The sequence below is a fragment of the Schistocerca gregaria genome, unplaced genomic scaffold, assembly GCF_023897955.1.
Source record: "Schistocerca gregaria isolate iqSchGreg1 unplaced genomic scaffold, iqSchGreg1.2 ptg000180l, whole genome shotgun sequence".
Lineage (NCBI taxonomy): Eukaryota > Metazoa > Arthropoda > Insecta > Orthoptera > Acrididae > Schistocerca > Schistocerca gregaria.
Window position 1 is genome coordinate 1,927,670 of NW_026061730.1, and position 15,515 is coordinate 1,943,184.

The 15,515-nt window shown below is 49.5% G+C and overlaps 8 non-coding genes across 8 annotated transcripts; all 8 read right to left on the reverse strand.

Annotated features, from left to right (window-relative positions):
• Positions 1-171: 171 nt before the first annotated feature.
• On the reverse strand, positions 172-245 carry Trnat-agu (transfer RNA threonine (anticodon AGU)). The gene has a single exon. It is a non-coding gene; the product is annotated as a tRNA-Thr (tRNA).
• A 1,399-nt stretch (positions 246-1,644) lies between these two features.
• Trnat-agu (transfer RNA threonine (anticodon AGU)) lies at positions 1,645-1,718 on the reverse strand. Its single transcript has one exon. It is a non-coding gene; the product is annotated as a tRNA-Thr (tRNA).
• A 1,397-nt stretch (positions 1,719-3,115) lies between these two features.
• On the reverse strand, positions 3,116-3,189 carry Trnat-agu (transfer RNA threonine (anticodon AGU)). Its single transcript has one exon. It is a non-coding gene; the product is annotated as a tRNA-Thr (tRNA).
• Positions 3,190-6,058: 2,869 nt separating this feature from the next.
• On the reverse strand, positions 6,059-6,131 carry Trnat-agu (transfer RNA threonine (anticodon AGU)). Its single transcript has one exon. It is a non-coding gene; the product is annotated as a tRNA-Thr (tRNA).
• A 1,400-nt stretch (positions 6,132-7,531) lies between these two features.
• Positions 7,532-7,605, reverse strand: Trnat-agu (transfer RNA threonine (anticodon AGU)). Its single transcript has one exon. It is a non-coding gene; the product is annotated as a tRNA-Thr (tRNA).
• Positions 7,606-8,993: 1,388 nt separating this feature from the next.
• Positions 8,994-9,067, reverse strand: Trnat-agu (transfer RNA threonine (anticodon AGU)). The gene has a single exon. It is a non-coding gene; the product is annotated as a tRNA-Thr (tRNA).
• Positions 9,068-10,466: 1,399 nt separating this feature from the next.
• On the reverse strand, positions 10,467-10,540 carry Trnaa-agc (transfer RNA alanine (anticodon AGC)). The gene has a single exon. It is a non-coding gene; the product is annotated as a tRNA-Ala (tRNA).
• A 2,860-nt stretch (positions 10,541-13,400) lies between these two features.
• On the reverse strand, positions 13,401-13,474 carry Trnat-agu (transfer RNA threonine (anticodon AGU)). Its single transcript has one exon. It is a non-coding gene; the product is annotated as a tRNA-Thr (tRNA).
• Between the last annotated feature and the right edge of the window lie 2,041 nt (positions 13,475-15,515).

Genomic DNA, 15,515 nt, shown 5'->3' on the forward strand with positions numbered 1-15,515 from the left:
CACCAGTAGCAGCCGACTGCACGCAAAGAATGGGAACGTGCAGTGGGATTTACGTGAAATCGGCGCAATTGTGGATGCTAATCGTTCGCTTGTATCTGCCTACACACCTCTGCCGGTTGGGAATTATTACACTTGCATGGCAAGGTGCGCATGTAGGTGTGTTAGAAATTCTGGAGGCGCTGGGTATCGATCCCAGTACCTCTCGCACACTAAGCGAGCGCTCTACCATCTGAGCTACGCCCACCCTCCCCCGATAACTAGTAGAGCTACATACAGTCATATCAACGTCACAGACCCTTGCACTCCCATTATTCCGCAGACAAACACTACTCTCTATGTATCAGTGTGGGTGTCTTTCAGGTTTCGTGCATTCTGTATCGAATCGTAGTTGGCCACAATGAAAGTGGCACGCATAACGTCGAAAAAAGAGTTCAGACACCGCTCTGAGTAAGGCGAACGTGTTGTCCACCTCTAGACTTCAATGACGTTAAGCCGTGATACCTAAGACAGATCTGCACTCGATAACACCACGAAAACAGCCGGTCCCCACACTTACATCTTGCTCTCCTTATGACAGTATACATCGTATCAGTCTGTGACGCTGGTTTTGCAACTTCTTGCGTGCGTTTATGTTCGCCGCGCCCAACACTTACCATGCACTGACCACAAAACATGGAGGAGCCGGGGCTTGAACCCGAGACCGTTCACACGCTAAGCGAACGATCTGCCAACTGAGCTACAGCTACTCACACGACCAAGCCTGGCTATTCTCCATTCTTTGCGACTCTGATGTGCACGGACACGATGGTTGGTTGGTTTGTAGCGGCGAAGGTACCAGAATACAAAGGCGCGGACACGTTCATATACACAAGAGTTCCAAGTAGTTTCGATGCTCTGGTATTACGAATGCAAATTCCGTCTGTTTTGAACGTCTTAAATTGAAAGGGCGGTCACAAATTGGTCCATTTCACTCCTTGTCCACAACCATACAGCACCTGAGGTAACAAGCACATCTCGAGCCCCATTGTGCTCTCCATTGTTCATGCTAACTCAGTGCCTCGCTCTTTGCTACTGTGTAAAACTCTTGTCGTCCAACTGCAAAACACTGGGACACAACAAGTTTCCGCGTCCCCATTGCACTGATCGTACTACGAAATGCTCCCCAAACTTGGCAATCACCCATGCAGATGACTTTTCCGACTTTACACGACGCTCAAGCAGCGCTCACGCTAGTGACAGCCTTATTTATAGTTCGACGTCGCGCCAAAGCGAATGAGCACATTTCGCCTACGGCTTAGGCCGCTCTTCTAGTGTGGCTGCTCTGTGTCTGCAGGCAGCGAGGGGCTGCAAGCTTCCTGTGTTCGCACCTATATCACCTGTGCTTCCTTGTCAGAGACAGACTATCGCAAAACATACAACTCACTCCATGAATTGATTGCTACGGCATCTGTTATCAGCAGTCACAACCAGCAACACCAGTAGCAGCCGACTGGACGCAAAGAATGGGAACGTGCAGTGGGATTTACGTGAAATCGGCGCAATTGTGGATGCTAATCGTTCGCTTGTATCTGCCTACACACCTCTGCCGGTTGGGAATTATTCCACTTGCATGGCAAGGTGCGCATGTAGGTGTGTTAGAAATTCTGGAGGCGCTGGGTATCGATCCCAGTACCTCTCGCACACTAAGCGAGCGCTCTACCATCTGAGCTACGCCCACCCTCCCCCGATAACTAGTAGTGCTACATACAGTCATATCAACGTCACAGACCCTTGCACTCCCATTACTCCGCAGACAAACACTACTCTCTATATCAGTGAGGGTGTCTTTCAGGTTTCGTGCATTCTGTATCGAATCGTAGTTGGCCACAATGAAAGTGGCACGCATAACGTCGAAAATAGAGTTAAGACACCGCTCTGAGTAAGGCGAACGTGTTGTCCACCTCTAGACTTCAATGACGTTAAGCCGTGATACCTAAGACAGATCTGCACTCGATAACACCACGATAACAGCCGGTCCCCACACTTACATCTTGCTCTCCTTATGACAGTATACATCGTATCAGTCTGTGACGCTGGTTTTGCAACTTCTTGCGTGCGTTTATGTTCGCCGCGACCAACACTTACCATGCACTGACCACAAAACATGGAGGAGCCGGGGCTTGAACCCGAGACCGTTCACACGCTAAGCGAACGATCTTCCAACTGAGCTACAGCTACACACACGACCAAGCCTGGCTATTCTCCATTCTTTGCGACTCTGATGTGCACGGACACGATGGTTGGTTGGTTTGTAGCGGCGAAGGTACCAGAATACAAAGGCGCGGACACGTTCATATACACAAGAGTTCTAAGTAGTTTCGATGCTCTGGTATTACGAATGCAAATTCCGTCTGTTTTGAACGTCTTAAATTGAATGGGCGGTCACAAATTGGTCCATTTCACTCCTTGTCCACAACCATACAGCACCTGAGGTAACAAGCACATCTCGAGCCCCATTGTGCTCTCCATTGTTCATGCTAACTCAGTGCCTCGCTCTTTGCTACTGTGTAAAACTCTTGTCGTCCAACTGCAAAACACTGGGACACAACAAGTTTCCGCGTCCCCATTGCACTGATCGTACTACGAAACGCTCCCCAAACTTGGCAATCACCCATGCAGATGACTTTTCCGACTTTACACGACGCTCACGCAACGCTCACGCTAGTGACAGCCTTATTTATAGTTCGACGTCGCGCCAAAGCGAATGAGCACATTTCGCCTACGGCTTAGGCCGCTCTTCTAGTGTGGCTGCTCTGTGTCTGCAGGCAGCGAGGGGCTGCAAGCTTCCTGTGTTCGCACCTATATCACCTGTGCTTCCTTGTCAGAGACAGACTATCGCAAAACATACAACTCACTCCATGAATTGATTGCTACGGCATCTGTTATCAGCAGTCACAACCAGCAACACCAGTAGCAGCCGACTGGACGCAAAGAATGGGAACGTGCAGTGGGATTTACGTGAAATCGGCGCAATTGTGGATGCTAATCGTTCGCTTGTATCTGCCTACACACCTCTGCCGGTTGGGAATTATTCCACTTGCATGGCAAGGTGCGCATGTAGGTGTGTTAGAAATTCTGGAGGCGCTGGGTATCGATCCCAGTACCTCTCGCACACTAAGCGAGCGCTCTACCATCTGAGCTACGCCCACCCTCCCCCGATAACTAGTAGTGCTACATACAGTCATATCAACGTCACAGACCCTTGCACTCCCATTATTCCGCAGACAAACACTACTCTCTATATCAGTGAGGGTGTCTTTCAGGTTTCGTGCATTCTGTATCGAATCGTAGTTGGCCACAATGAAAGTGGCACGCATAACGTCGAAAATAGAGTTAAGACACCGCTCTGAGTAAGGCGAACGTGTTGTCCACCTCTAGACTTCAATGACGTTAAGCCGTGATACCTAAGACAGATCTGCACTCGATAACACCACGATAACAGCCGGTCCCCACACTTACATCTTGCTCTCCTTATGACAGTATACATCGTATCAGTCTGTGACGCTGGTTTTGCAACTTCTTGCGTGCGTTTATGTTCGCCGCGACCAACACTTACCATGCACTGACCACAAAACATGGAGGAGCCGGGGCTTGAACCCGAGACCGTTCACACGCTAAGCGAACGATCTGCCAACTGAGCTACAGATACACACACGACCAAGCCTGGCTATTCTCCATTCTTTGCGACTCTGATGTGCACGGACACGATGGTTGGTTGGTTTGTAGCGGCGAAGGTACCAGAATACAAAGGCGCGGACACGTTCATATACACAAGAGTTCTAAGTAGTTTCGATGCTCTGGTATTACGAATGCAAATTCCGTCTGTTTTGAACGTCTTAAATTGAATGGGCGGTCACAAATTGGTCCATTTCACTCCTTGTCCACAACCATACAGCACCTGAGGTAACAAGCACATCTCGAGCCCCATTGTGCTCTCCATTGTTCATGCCAACTCAGTGCCTCGCTCTTTGCTACTGTGTAAAACTCTTGTCGTCCAACTGCAAAACACTGGGACACAACAAGTTTCCGCGTCCCCATTGCACTGATCGTACTACGAAATGCTCCCCAAACTTGGCAATCACCCATGCAGATGACTTTTCCGACTTTACACGACGCTCACGCAACGCTCACGCTAGTGACAGCCTTATTTATAGTTCGACGTCGCGCCAAAGCGAATGAGCACATTTCGCCTACGGCTTAGGCCGCTCTTCTAGTGTGGCTGCTCTGTGTCTGCAGGCAGCGAGGGGCTGCAAGCTTCCTGTGTTCGCACCTATATCACCTGTGCTTCCTTGTCAGAGACAGACTATCGCAAAACATACAACTCACTCCATGAATTGATTGCTACGGCATCTGTTATCAGCAGTCACAACCAGCAACACCAGTAGCAGCCGACTGCACGCAAAGAATGGGAACGTGCAGTGGGATTTACGTGAAATCGGCGCAATTGTGGATGCTAATCGTTCGCTTGTATCTGCCTACACACCTCTGCCGGTTGGGAATTATTCCACATGCATGGCAAGGTGCGCATGTAGGTGTGTTAAAAATTCTGGAGGCGCTGGGTATCGATCCCAGTACCTCTCGCACACTAAGCGAGCGCTCTACCATGTGAGCTACGCCCACCCTCACCCGATAACTAGTAGAGCTACATACAGTCATATCAACGTCACAGACCCTTGCACTCCCATTATTCCGCAGACAAACACTACTCTCTATGTATCAGTGTGGGTGTCTTTCAGGTTTCGTGCATTCTGTATCGAATCGTAGTTGGCCACAATGAAAGTGGCACGCATAACGTCGAAAATAGAGTTCAGACACCGCTCTGAGTAAGGCGAACGTGTTGTCCACCTCTAGACTTCAATGACGTTAAGCCGTGATACCTAAGACAGATCTGCACTCGATAACACCACGAAAACAGCCGGTCCCCACACTTACATCTTGCTTTCCTTATGACAGTATACATCGTATCAGTCTGTGACGCTGGTTTTGCAACTTCTTGCGTGCGTTTATGTTCGCCGCGACCAACACTTACCATGCACTGACCACAAAACACGGAGGAGCCGGGTCTTGAACCCGAGACCGTTCACACGCTAAGCGAACGATCTGCCAACTGATCTACAGCTACACACACGACCAAGCCTGGCTATTCCCCATTCTTTGCGACTCTGATGTGCACGGACACGATGGTTGGTTGGTTTGTAGCGGCGAAGGTACCAGAATACAAAGGCGTTGACACGTTCATATACACAAGAGTTCCAAGTAGTTTCGATGCTCTGGTATTACGAATGCAAATTCCGTCTGTTTTGAACGTCTTAAATTGAAAGGGCGGTCACAAATTGGTCCATTTCACTCCTTGTCCACAACCATACAGCACCTGAGGTAACAAGCACATCTCGAGCCCCATTGTGCTCTCCATTGTTCATGCTAACTCAGTGCCTCGCTCTTTGCTACTGTGTAAAACTCTTGTCGTCCAACTGCAAAACACTGGGACACAACAAGTTTAAGCGTCCCCATTGCACTGATCGTACTACGAAACGCTCCCAAACTTGGCAATCACCCATGCGGATTACTTTTCCGACTTTAAACGACGCTCACGCAACGCTCACGCTAGTGACAGCCTTATTTATAGTTCGACGTCGCGCCAAAGCAAATGAGCATATTTCGCCTACGGCTTAGGCCGCTCTTCTAGTGTGGCTGCTCTGTGTCTGCAGGCAGCGAGGGGCTGCAAGCTTCCTGTGTTCGCACCTATATCACCTGTGCTTCCTTGTCAGAGACAGACTATCGCAAAACATACAACTCACTCCATGAATTGATTGCTACGGCATCTGTTATCAGCAGTCACAACCAGCAACACCAGTAGCAGCCGACTGCACGCAAAGAATGGGAACGTGCAGTGGGATTTACGTGAAATCGGCGCAATTGTGGATGCTAATCGTTCGCTTGTATCTGCCTACACACCTCTGCCGGTTGGGAATTATTCCACTTGCATGGCAAGGTGCGCATGTAGGTGTGTTAGAAATTCTGTAGGCGCTGGGTATCGATCCCAGTACCTCTCGCACACTAAGCGAGCGCTCTACCATCTGAGCTACGCCCACCCTCCCCCGATAACTAGTAGAGCTACATACAGTCATATCAACGTCACAGACCCTTGCACTCCCATTATTCCGCAGACAAACACTACTCTCTATGTATCAGTGTGGGTGTCTTTCAGGTTTCGTGCATTCTGTATCGAATCGTAGTTGGCCACAATGAAAGTGGCACGCATAACGTCGAAAAAAGAGTTCAGACACCGCTCTGAGTAAGGCGAACGTGTTGTCCACCTCTAGACTTCAATGACGTTAAGCCGTGATACCTAAGACAGATCTGCACTCGATAACACCACGAAAACAGCCGGTCCCCACACTTACATCTTGCTCTCCTTATGACAGTATACATCGTATCAGTCTGTGACGCTGGTTTTGCAACTTCTTGCGTGCGTTTATGTTCGCCGCGCCCAACACTTACCATGCACTGACCACAAAACATGGAGTAGCCGGGGCTTGAACCCGAGACCGTTCACACGCTAAGCGAACGATCTGCCAACTGAGCTACAGCTACTCACACGACCAAGCCTGGCTATTCTCCATTCTTTGCGACTCTGATGTGCACGGACACGATGGTTGGTTGGTTTGTAGCGGCGAAGGTACCAGAATACAAAGGCGCGGACACGTTCATATACACAAGAGTTCTAAGTAGTTTCGATGCTCTGGTATTACGAATGCAAATTCCGTCTGTTTTGAACGTCTTAAATTGAAAGGGCGGTCACAAATTGGTCCATTTCACTCCTTGTCCACAACCATACAGCACCTGAGGTAACAAGCACATCTCGAGCCCCATTGTGCTCTCCATTGTTCATGCTAACTCAGTGCCTCGCTCTTTGCTACTGTGTAAAACTCTTGTCGTCCAACTGCAAAACACTGGGACACAACAAGTTTCCGCGTCCCCATTGCACTGATCGTACTACGAAACGCTCCCCAAACTTGGCAATCACCCATGCAGATGACTTTTCCGACTTTACACGACGCTCACGCAACGCTCGCGCTAGTGACAGCCTTATTTATAGTTCGACGTCGCGCCAAAGCGAATGAGCACATTTCGCCTACGGCTTAGGCCGCTCTTCTAGTGTGGCTGCTCTGTGTCTGCAGGCAGCGAGGGGCTGCAAGCTTCCTGTGTTCGCACCTATATCACCTGTGCTTCCTTGTCAGAGACAGACTATCGCAAAACATACAACTCACTCCATGAATTGATTGCTACGGCATCTGTTATCAGCAGTCACAACCAGCAACACCAGTAGCAGCCGACTGCACGCAAAGAATGGGAACGTGCAGTGGGATTTACGTGAAATCGGCGCAATTGTGGATGCTAATCGTTCGCTTGTATCTGCCTACACACCTCTGCCGGTTGGGAATTATTCCACTTGCATGGCAAGGTGCGCATGTAGGTGTGTTAGAAATTCTGGAGGCGCTGGGTATCGATCCCAGTACCTCTCGCACACTAAGCGAGCGCTCTACCATCTGAGCTACGCCCACCCTCCCCCGATAACTAGTAGTGTTACATACAGTCATATCAACGTCACAGACCCTTGCACTCCCATTATTCCGCAGACAAACACTACTCTCTATGTATCAGTGAGGGTGTCTTTCAGGTTTCGTGCATTCTGTATCGAATCGTAGTTGGCCACAATGAAAGTGGCACGCATAACGTCGAAAATAGAGTTCAGACACCGCTCTGAGTAAGGCGAACGTGTTGTCCACCTCTAGACTTCAATGACGTTAAGCCGTGATACCTAAGACAGATCTGCACTCGATAACACCACGATAACAGCCGGTCCCCACACTTACATCTTGCTCTCCTTATGACAGTATACATCGTATCAGTCTGTGACGCTGGTTTTGCAACTTCTTGCGTGCGTTTATGTTCGCCGCGACCAACACTTACCATGCACTGACCACAAAACATGGAGGAGCCGGGGCTTGAACCCGAGACCGTTCACACGCTAAGCGAACGATCTGCCAACTGAGCTACAGCTACACACACGACCAAGCCTGGCTATTCTCCATTCTTTGCGACTCTGATGTGCACGGACACGATGGTTGGTTGGTTTGTAGCGGCGAAGGTACCAGAATACAAAGGCGCGGACACGTTCATATACACAAGAGTTCCAAGTAGTTTCGATGCTCTGGTATTACGAATGCAAATTCCGTCTGTTTTGAACGTCTTAAATTGAAAGGGCGGTCACAAATTGGTCCATTTCACTCCTTGTCCACAACCATACAGCACCTGAGGTAACAAGCACATCTCGAGCCCCATTGTGCTCTCCATTGTTCATGCTAACTCAGTGCCTCGCTCTTTGCTACTGTGCAAAACTCTTGTCGTCCAACTGCAAAACACTGGGACACAACAAGTTTCCGCGTCCCCATTGCACTGATCGTACTACGAAACGCTCCCCAAACTTGGCAATCACCCATGCAGATGACTTTTCCGACTTTACACGACGCTCACGCTAGTGACAGCCTTATTTATAGTTCGACGTCGCGCCAAAGCGAATGAGCACATTTCGCCTACGGCTTAGGCCGCTCTTCTAGTGTGGCTGCTCTGTGTCTGCAGGCAGCGAGGGGCTGCAAGCTTCCTGTGTTCGCACCTATATCACCTGTGCTTCCTTGTCAGAGACAGACTATCGCAAAACATACAACTCACTCCATGAATTGATTGCTACGGCATCTGTTATCAGCAGTCACAACCAGCAACACCAGTAGCAGCCGACTGCACGCAAAGAATGGGAACGTGCAGTGGGATTTACGTGAAATCGGCGCAATTGTGGATGCAAATCGTTCGCTTGTATCTGCCTACACACCTCTGCCGGTTGGGAATTATTCCACTTGCATGGAAAGGTGCGCATGTAGGTGTGTTAAAAATTCTGGAGGCGCTGGGTATCGATCCCAGTACCTCTCGCACACTAAGCGAGCGCTCTACCATCTGAGCTACGCCCACCCTCCCCCGATAACTAGTAGTGCTACATACAGTCATATCAACGTCACAGACCCTTGCACTCCCATTATTCCGCAGACAAACACTACTCTCTATGTATCAGTGAGGGTGTCTTTCAGGTTTCGTGCATTCTGTATCGAATCGTAGTTGGCCACAATGAAAGTGGCACGCATAACGTCGAAAATAGAGTTCAGACACCGCTCTGAGTAAGGCGAACGTGTTGTCCACCTCTAGACTTCAATGACGTTAAGCCGTGATACCTAAGATAGATCTGCACTCGATAACACCACGAAAACAGCCGGTCCCCACACTTACATCTTGCTCTCCTTATGACAGTATACATCGTATCAGTCTGTGACGCTGGTTTTGCAACTTCTTGCGTGCGTTTATGTTCGCCGCGACCAACACTTACCATGCACTGACCACAAAACATGGAGGAGCCGGGGCTTGAACCCGAGACCGTTCACACGCTAAGCGAACGATCTGCCAACTGAGCTACAGCTACTCACACGACCAAGCCTGGCTATTCTCCATTCTTTGCGACTCTGATGTGCACGGACACGATGGTTCGTTGGTTTGTAGCGGCGAAGGTACCAGAATACAAAGGCGCGGACACGTTCATATACACAAGAGTTCTAAGTAGTTTCGATGCTCTGGTATTACGAATGCAAATTCCGTCTGTTTTGAACGTCTTAAATTGAAAGGGCGGTCACAAATTGGTCCATTTCACTCCTTGTCCACAACCATACAGCACCTGAGGTAACAAGCACATCTCGAGCCCCATTGTGCTCTCCATTGTTCATGCTAACTCAGTGCCTCGCTCTTTGCTACTGTGTAAAACTCTTGTCGTCCAACTGCAAAACACTGGGACACAACAAGTTTCCGCGTCCCCATTGCACTGATCGTACTACGAAACGCTCCCCAAACTTGGCAATCACCCATGCAGATGACTTTTCCGACTTTACACGACGCTCACGCAACGCTCGCGCTAGTGACAGCCTTATTTATAGTTCGACGTCGCGCCAAAGCGAATGAGCACATTTCGCCTACGGCTTAGGCCGCTCTTCTAGTGTGGCTGCTCTGTGTCTGCAGGCAGCGAGGGGCTGCAAGCTTCCTGTGTTCGCACCTATATCACCTGTGCTTCCTTGTCAGAGACAGACTATCGCAAAACATACAACTCACTCCATGAATTGATTGCTACGGCATCTGTTATCAGCAGTCACAACCAGCAACACCAGTAGCAGCCGACTGCACGCAAAGAATGGGAACGTGCAGTGGGATTTACGTGAAATCGGCGCAATTGTGGATGCTAATCGTTCGCTTGTATCTGCCTACACACCTCTGCCGGTTGGGAATTATTCCACTTGCATGGCAAGGTGCGCATGTAGGTGTGTTAGAAATTCTGGAGGCGCTGGGTATCGATCCCAGTACCTCTCGCACGCTAAGCGAGCGCTCTACCATCTGAGCTACGCCCACCCTCCCCCGATAACTAGTAGTGCTACATACAGTCATATCAACGTCACAGACCCTTGCACTCCCATTATTCCGCAGACAAACACTACTCTCTATGTATCAGTGAGGGTGTCTTTCAGGTTTCGTGCATTCTGTATCGAATCGTAGTTGGCCACAATGAAAGTGGCACGCATAACGTCGAAAATAGTGTTCAGACACCGCTCTGAGTAAGGCGAACGTGTTGTCCACCTCTAGACTTCAATGACGTTAAGCCGTGATACCTGAGACAGATCTGCACTCGATAACACCACGATAACAGCCGGTCCCCACACTTACATCTTGCTCTCCTTATGACAGTATACATCGTATCAGTCTGTGACGCTGGTTTTGCAACTTCTTGCGTGCGTTTATGTTCGCCGCGACCAACACTTATCATGCACTGACCACAAAACATGGAGGAGCCGGGGCTTGAACCCGAGACCGTTCACACGCTAAGCGAACGATCTGCCAACTGAGCTACAGCTACACACACGACCAAGCCTGGCTATTCTCCATTCTTTGCGACTCTGATGTGCACGGACACGATGGTTGGTTGGTTTGTAGCGGCGAAGGTACCAGAATAGAAAGGCGCGGACACGTTCATATACACAAGAGTTCTAAGTAGTTTCGATGCTCTGGTATTACGAATGCAAATTCCGTCTGTTTTGAACGTCTTAAATTGAAAGGGCGGTCACAAATTGGTCCATTTCACTCCTTGTCCACAACCATACAGCACCTGAGGTAACAAGCACATCTCGAGCCCCATTGTGCTCTCCATTGTTCATGCTAACTCAGTGCCTCGCTCTTTGCTACTGTGCAAAACTCTTGTCGTCCAACTGCAAAACACTGGGACACAACAAGTTTCCGCGTCCCCATTGCACTGATCGTACTACGAAACGCTCCCCAAACTTGGCAATCACCCATGCAGATGACTTTTCCGACTTTACACGACGCTCACGCTAGTGACAGCCTTATTTATAGTTCGACGTCGCGCCAAAGCGAATGAGCACATTTCGCCTACGGCTTAGGCCGCTCTTCTAGTGTGGCTGCTCTGTGTCTGCAGGCAGCGAGGGGCTGCAAGCTTCCTGTGTTCGCACCTATATCACCTGTGCTTCCTTGTCAGAGACAGACTATCGCAAAACATACAACTCACTCCATGAATTGATTGCTACGGCATCTGTTATCAGCAGTCACAACCAGCAACACCAGTAGCAGCCGACTGCACGCAAAGAATGGGAACGTGCAGTGGGATTTACGTGAAATCGGCGCAATTGTGGATGCAAATCGTTCGCTTGTATCTCCCTACACACCTCTGCCGGTTGGGAATTATTCCACTTGCATGGCAAGGTGCGCATGTAGGTGTGTTAAAAATTCTGGAGGCGCTGGGTATCGATCCCAGTACCTCTCGCACACTAAGCGAGCGCTATACCATCTGAGCTACGCCCACCCTCCCCCGATAACTAGTAGTGCTACATACAGTCATATCAACGTCACAGACCCTTGCACTCCCATTATTCCGCAGACAAACACTACTCTCTATGTATCAGTGAGGGTGTCTTTCAGGTTTCGTGCATTCTGTATCGAATCGTAGTTGGCCACAATGAAAGTGGCACGCATAACGTTGAAAATAGAGTTCAGACACCGCTCTGAGTAAGGCGAACGTGTTGTCCACCTCTAGACTTCAATGACGTTAAGCCGTGATACCTAAGACAGATCTGCACTCGATAACACCACGAAAACAGCCGGTCCCCACACTTACATCTTGCTTTCCTTATGACAGTATACATCGTATCAGTCTGTGACGCTGGTTTTCAACTTCTTGCGTGCGTTTATGTTCGCCGCGACCAACACTTACCATGCACTGACCACAAAACACGGAGGAGCCGGGGCTTGAACCCGAGACCGTTCACACGCTAAGCGAACGATCTGCCAACTGAGCTACAGCTACACACACGACCAAGCCTGGCTATTCCCCATTCTTTGCGACTCTGATGTGCACGGACACGATGGTTGGTTGGTTTGTAGCGGCGAAGGTACCAGAATACAAAGGCGCGGACACGTTCATATACACAAGAGTTCCAAGTAGTTTCGATGCTCTGGTATTACGAATGCAAATTCCGTCTGTTTTGAACGTCTTAAATTGAAAGGGCGGTTACAAATTGGTCCATTTCACTCCTTGTCCACAACCATACAGCACCTGAGGTAACAAGCACATCTCGAGCCCCATTGTGCTCTCCATTGTTCATGCTAACTCAGTGCCTCGCTCTTTGCTACTGTGTAAAACTCTTGTCGTCCAACTGCAAAACACTGGGACACAACAAGTTTCCGCGTCCCCATTGCACTGATCGTACTACGAAACGCTCCCCAAACTTGGCAATCACCCATGCAGATGACTTTTCCGACTTTACACGACGCTCACGCAACGCTCACGCTAGTGACAGCCTTATTTATAGTTCGACGTCGCGCCAAAGCGAATGAGCACATTTCGCCTACGGCTTAGGCCGCTCTTCTAGTGTGGCTGCTCTGTGTCTGCAGGCAGCGAGGGGCTGCAAGCTTCCTGTGTTCGCACCTATATCACCTGTGCTTCCTTGTCAGAGACAGACTATCGCAAAACATACAACTCACTCCATGAATTGATTGCTACGGCATCTGTTATCAGCAGTCACAACCAGCAACACCAGTAGCAGCCGACTGCACGCAAAGAATGGGAACGTGCAGTGGGATTTACGTGAAATCGGCGCAATTGTGGATGCAAATCGTTCGCTTGTATATGCCTACACACCTCTGCCGGTTGGGAATTATTCCACTTGCATGGCAAGGTGCGCATGTAGGTGTGTTAGAAATTCTGGAGGCGCTGGGTATCGATCCCAGTACCTCTCGCACACTAAGCGAGCGCTCTACCATCTGAGCTACGCCCACCCTCCCCCGATAACTAGTAGTGCTACATACAGTCATATCAACGTCACAGACCCTTGCACTCCCATTATTCCGCAAACAAACACTACTCTCTATGTATCAGTGAGGGTGTCTTTCAGGTTTCGTGCATTCTGTATCGAATCGTAGTTGGCCACAATGAAAGTGGCACGCATAACGTCGAAAATAGAGTTCAGACACCGCTCTGAGTAAGGCGAACGTGTTGTCCACCTCTAGACTTCAATGACGTTAAGCCGTGATACCTAAGACAGATCTGCACTCGATAACACCACGAAAACAGCCGGTCCCCACACTTACATCTTGCTTTCCTTATGACAGTATACATCGTATCAGTCTGTGACGCTGGTTTTGCAACTTCTTGCGTGCGTTTATGTTCGCCGCGACCAACACTTACCATGCACTGACCACAAAACACGGAGGAGCCGGGACTTGAACCCGAGACCGTTCACACGCTAAGCGAACGATCTGCCAACTGAGCTACAGCTACACACACGACCAAGCCTGGCTATTCCCCATTCTTTGCGACTCTGATGTGCACGGACACGATGGTTGGTTGGTTTGTAGCGGCGAATGTACCAGAATACAAAGGCGCGGACACGTTCATATACACAAGAGTTCCAAGTAGTTTCGATGCTCTGGTATTACGAATGCAAATTCCGTCTGTTTTGAACGTCTTAAATTGAAAGGGCGGTCACAAATTGGTCCATTTCACTCCTTGTCCACAACCATACAGCACCTGAGGTAACAAGCACATCTCGAGCCCCATTGTGCTCTCCATTGTTCATGCTAACTCAGTGCCTCGCTCTTTGCTACTGTGCAAAACTCTTGTCGTCCAACTGCAAAACACTGGGACACAACAAGTTTCCGCGTCCCCATTGCACTGATCGTACTACGAAACGCTCCCCAAACTTGGCAATCACCCATGCAGATGACTTTTCCGACTTTACACGACGCTCACGCTAGTGACAGCCTTATTTATAGTTCGACGTCGCGCCAAAGCGAATGAGCACATTTCGCCTACGGCTTAGGCCGCTCTTCTAGTGTGGCTGCTCTGTGTCTGCAGGCAGCGAGGGGCTGCAAGCTTCCTGTGTTCGCACCTATATCACCTGTGCTTCCTTGTCAGAGACAGACTATCGCAAAACATACAACTCACTCCATGAATTGATTGCTACGGCATCTGTTATCAGCAGTCACAACCAGCAACACCAGTAGCAGCCGACTGCACGCAAAGAATGGGAACGTGCAGTGGGATTTACGTGAAATCGGCGCAATTGTGGATGCAAATCGTTCGCTTGTATCTCCCTACACACCTCTGCCGGTTGGGAATTATTCCACTTGCATGGCAAGGTGCGCATGTAGGTGTGTTAAAAATTCTGGAGGCGCTGGGTATCGATCCCAGTACCTCTCGCACACTAAGCGAGCGCTATACCATCTGAGCTACGCCCACCCTCCCCCGATAACTAGTAGTGCTACATACAGTCATATCAACGTCACAGACCCTTGCACTCCCATTATTCCGCAGACAAACACTACTCTCTATGTATCAGTGAGGGTGTCTTTCAGGTTTCGTGCATTCTGTATCGAATCGTAGTTGGCCACAATGAAAGTGGCACGCATAACGTTGAAAATAGAGTTCAGACACCGCTCTGAGTAAGGCGAACGTGTTGTCCACCTCTAGACTTCAATGACGTTAAGCCGTGATACCTAAGACAGATCTGCACTCGATAACACCACGAAAACAGCCGGTCCCCACACTTACATCTTGCTTTCCTTATGACAGTATACATCGTATCAGTCTGTGACGCTGGTTTTCAACTTCTTGCGTGCGTTTATGTTCGCCGCGACCAACACTTACCATGCACTGACCACAAAACACGGAGGAGCCGGGGCTTGAACCCGAGACCGTTCACACGCTAAGCGAACGATCTGCCAACTGAGCTACAGCTACACACACGACCAAGCCTGGCTATTCCCCATTCTTTGCGACTCTGATGTGCACGGACACGATGGTTGGTTGGTTTGTAGCG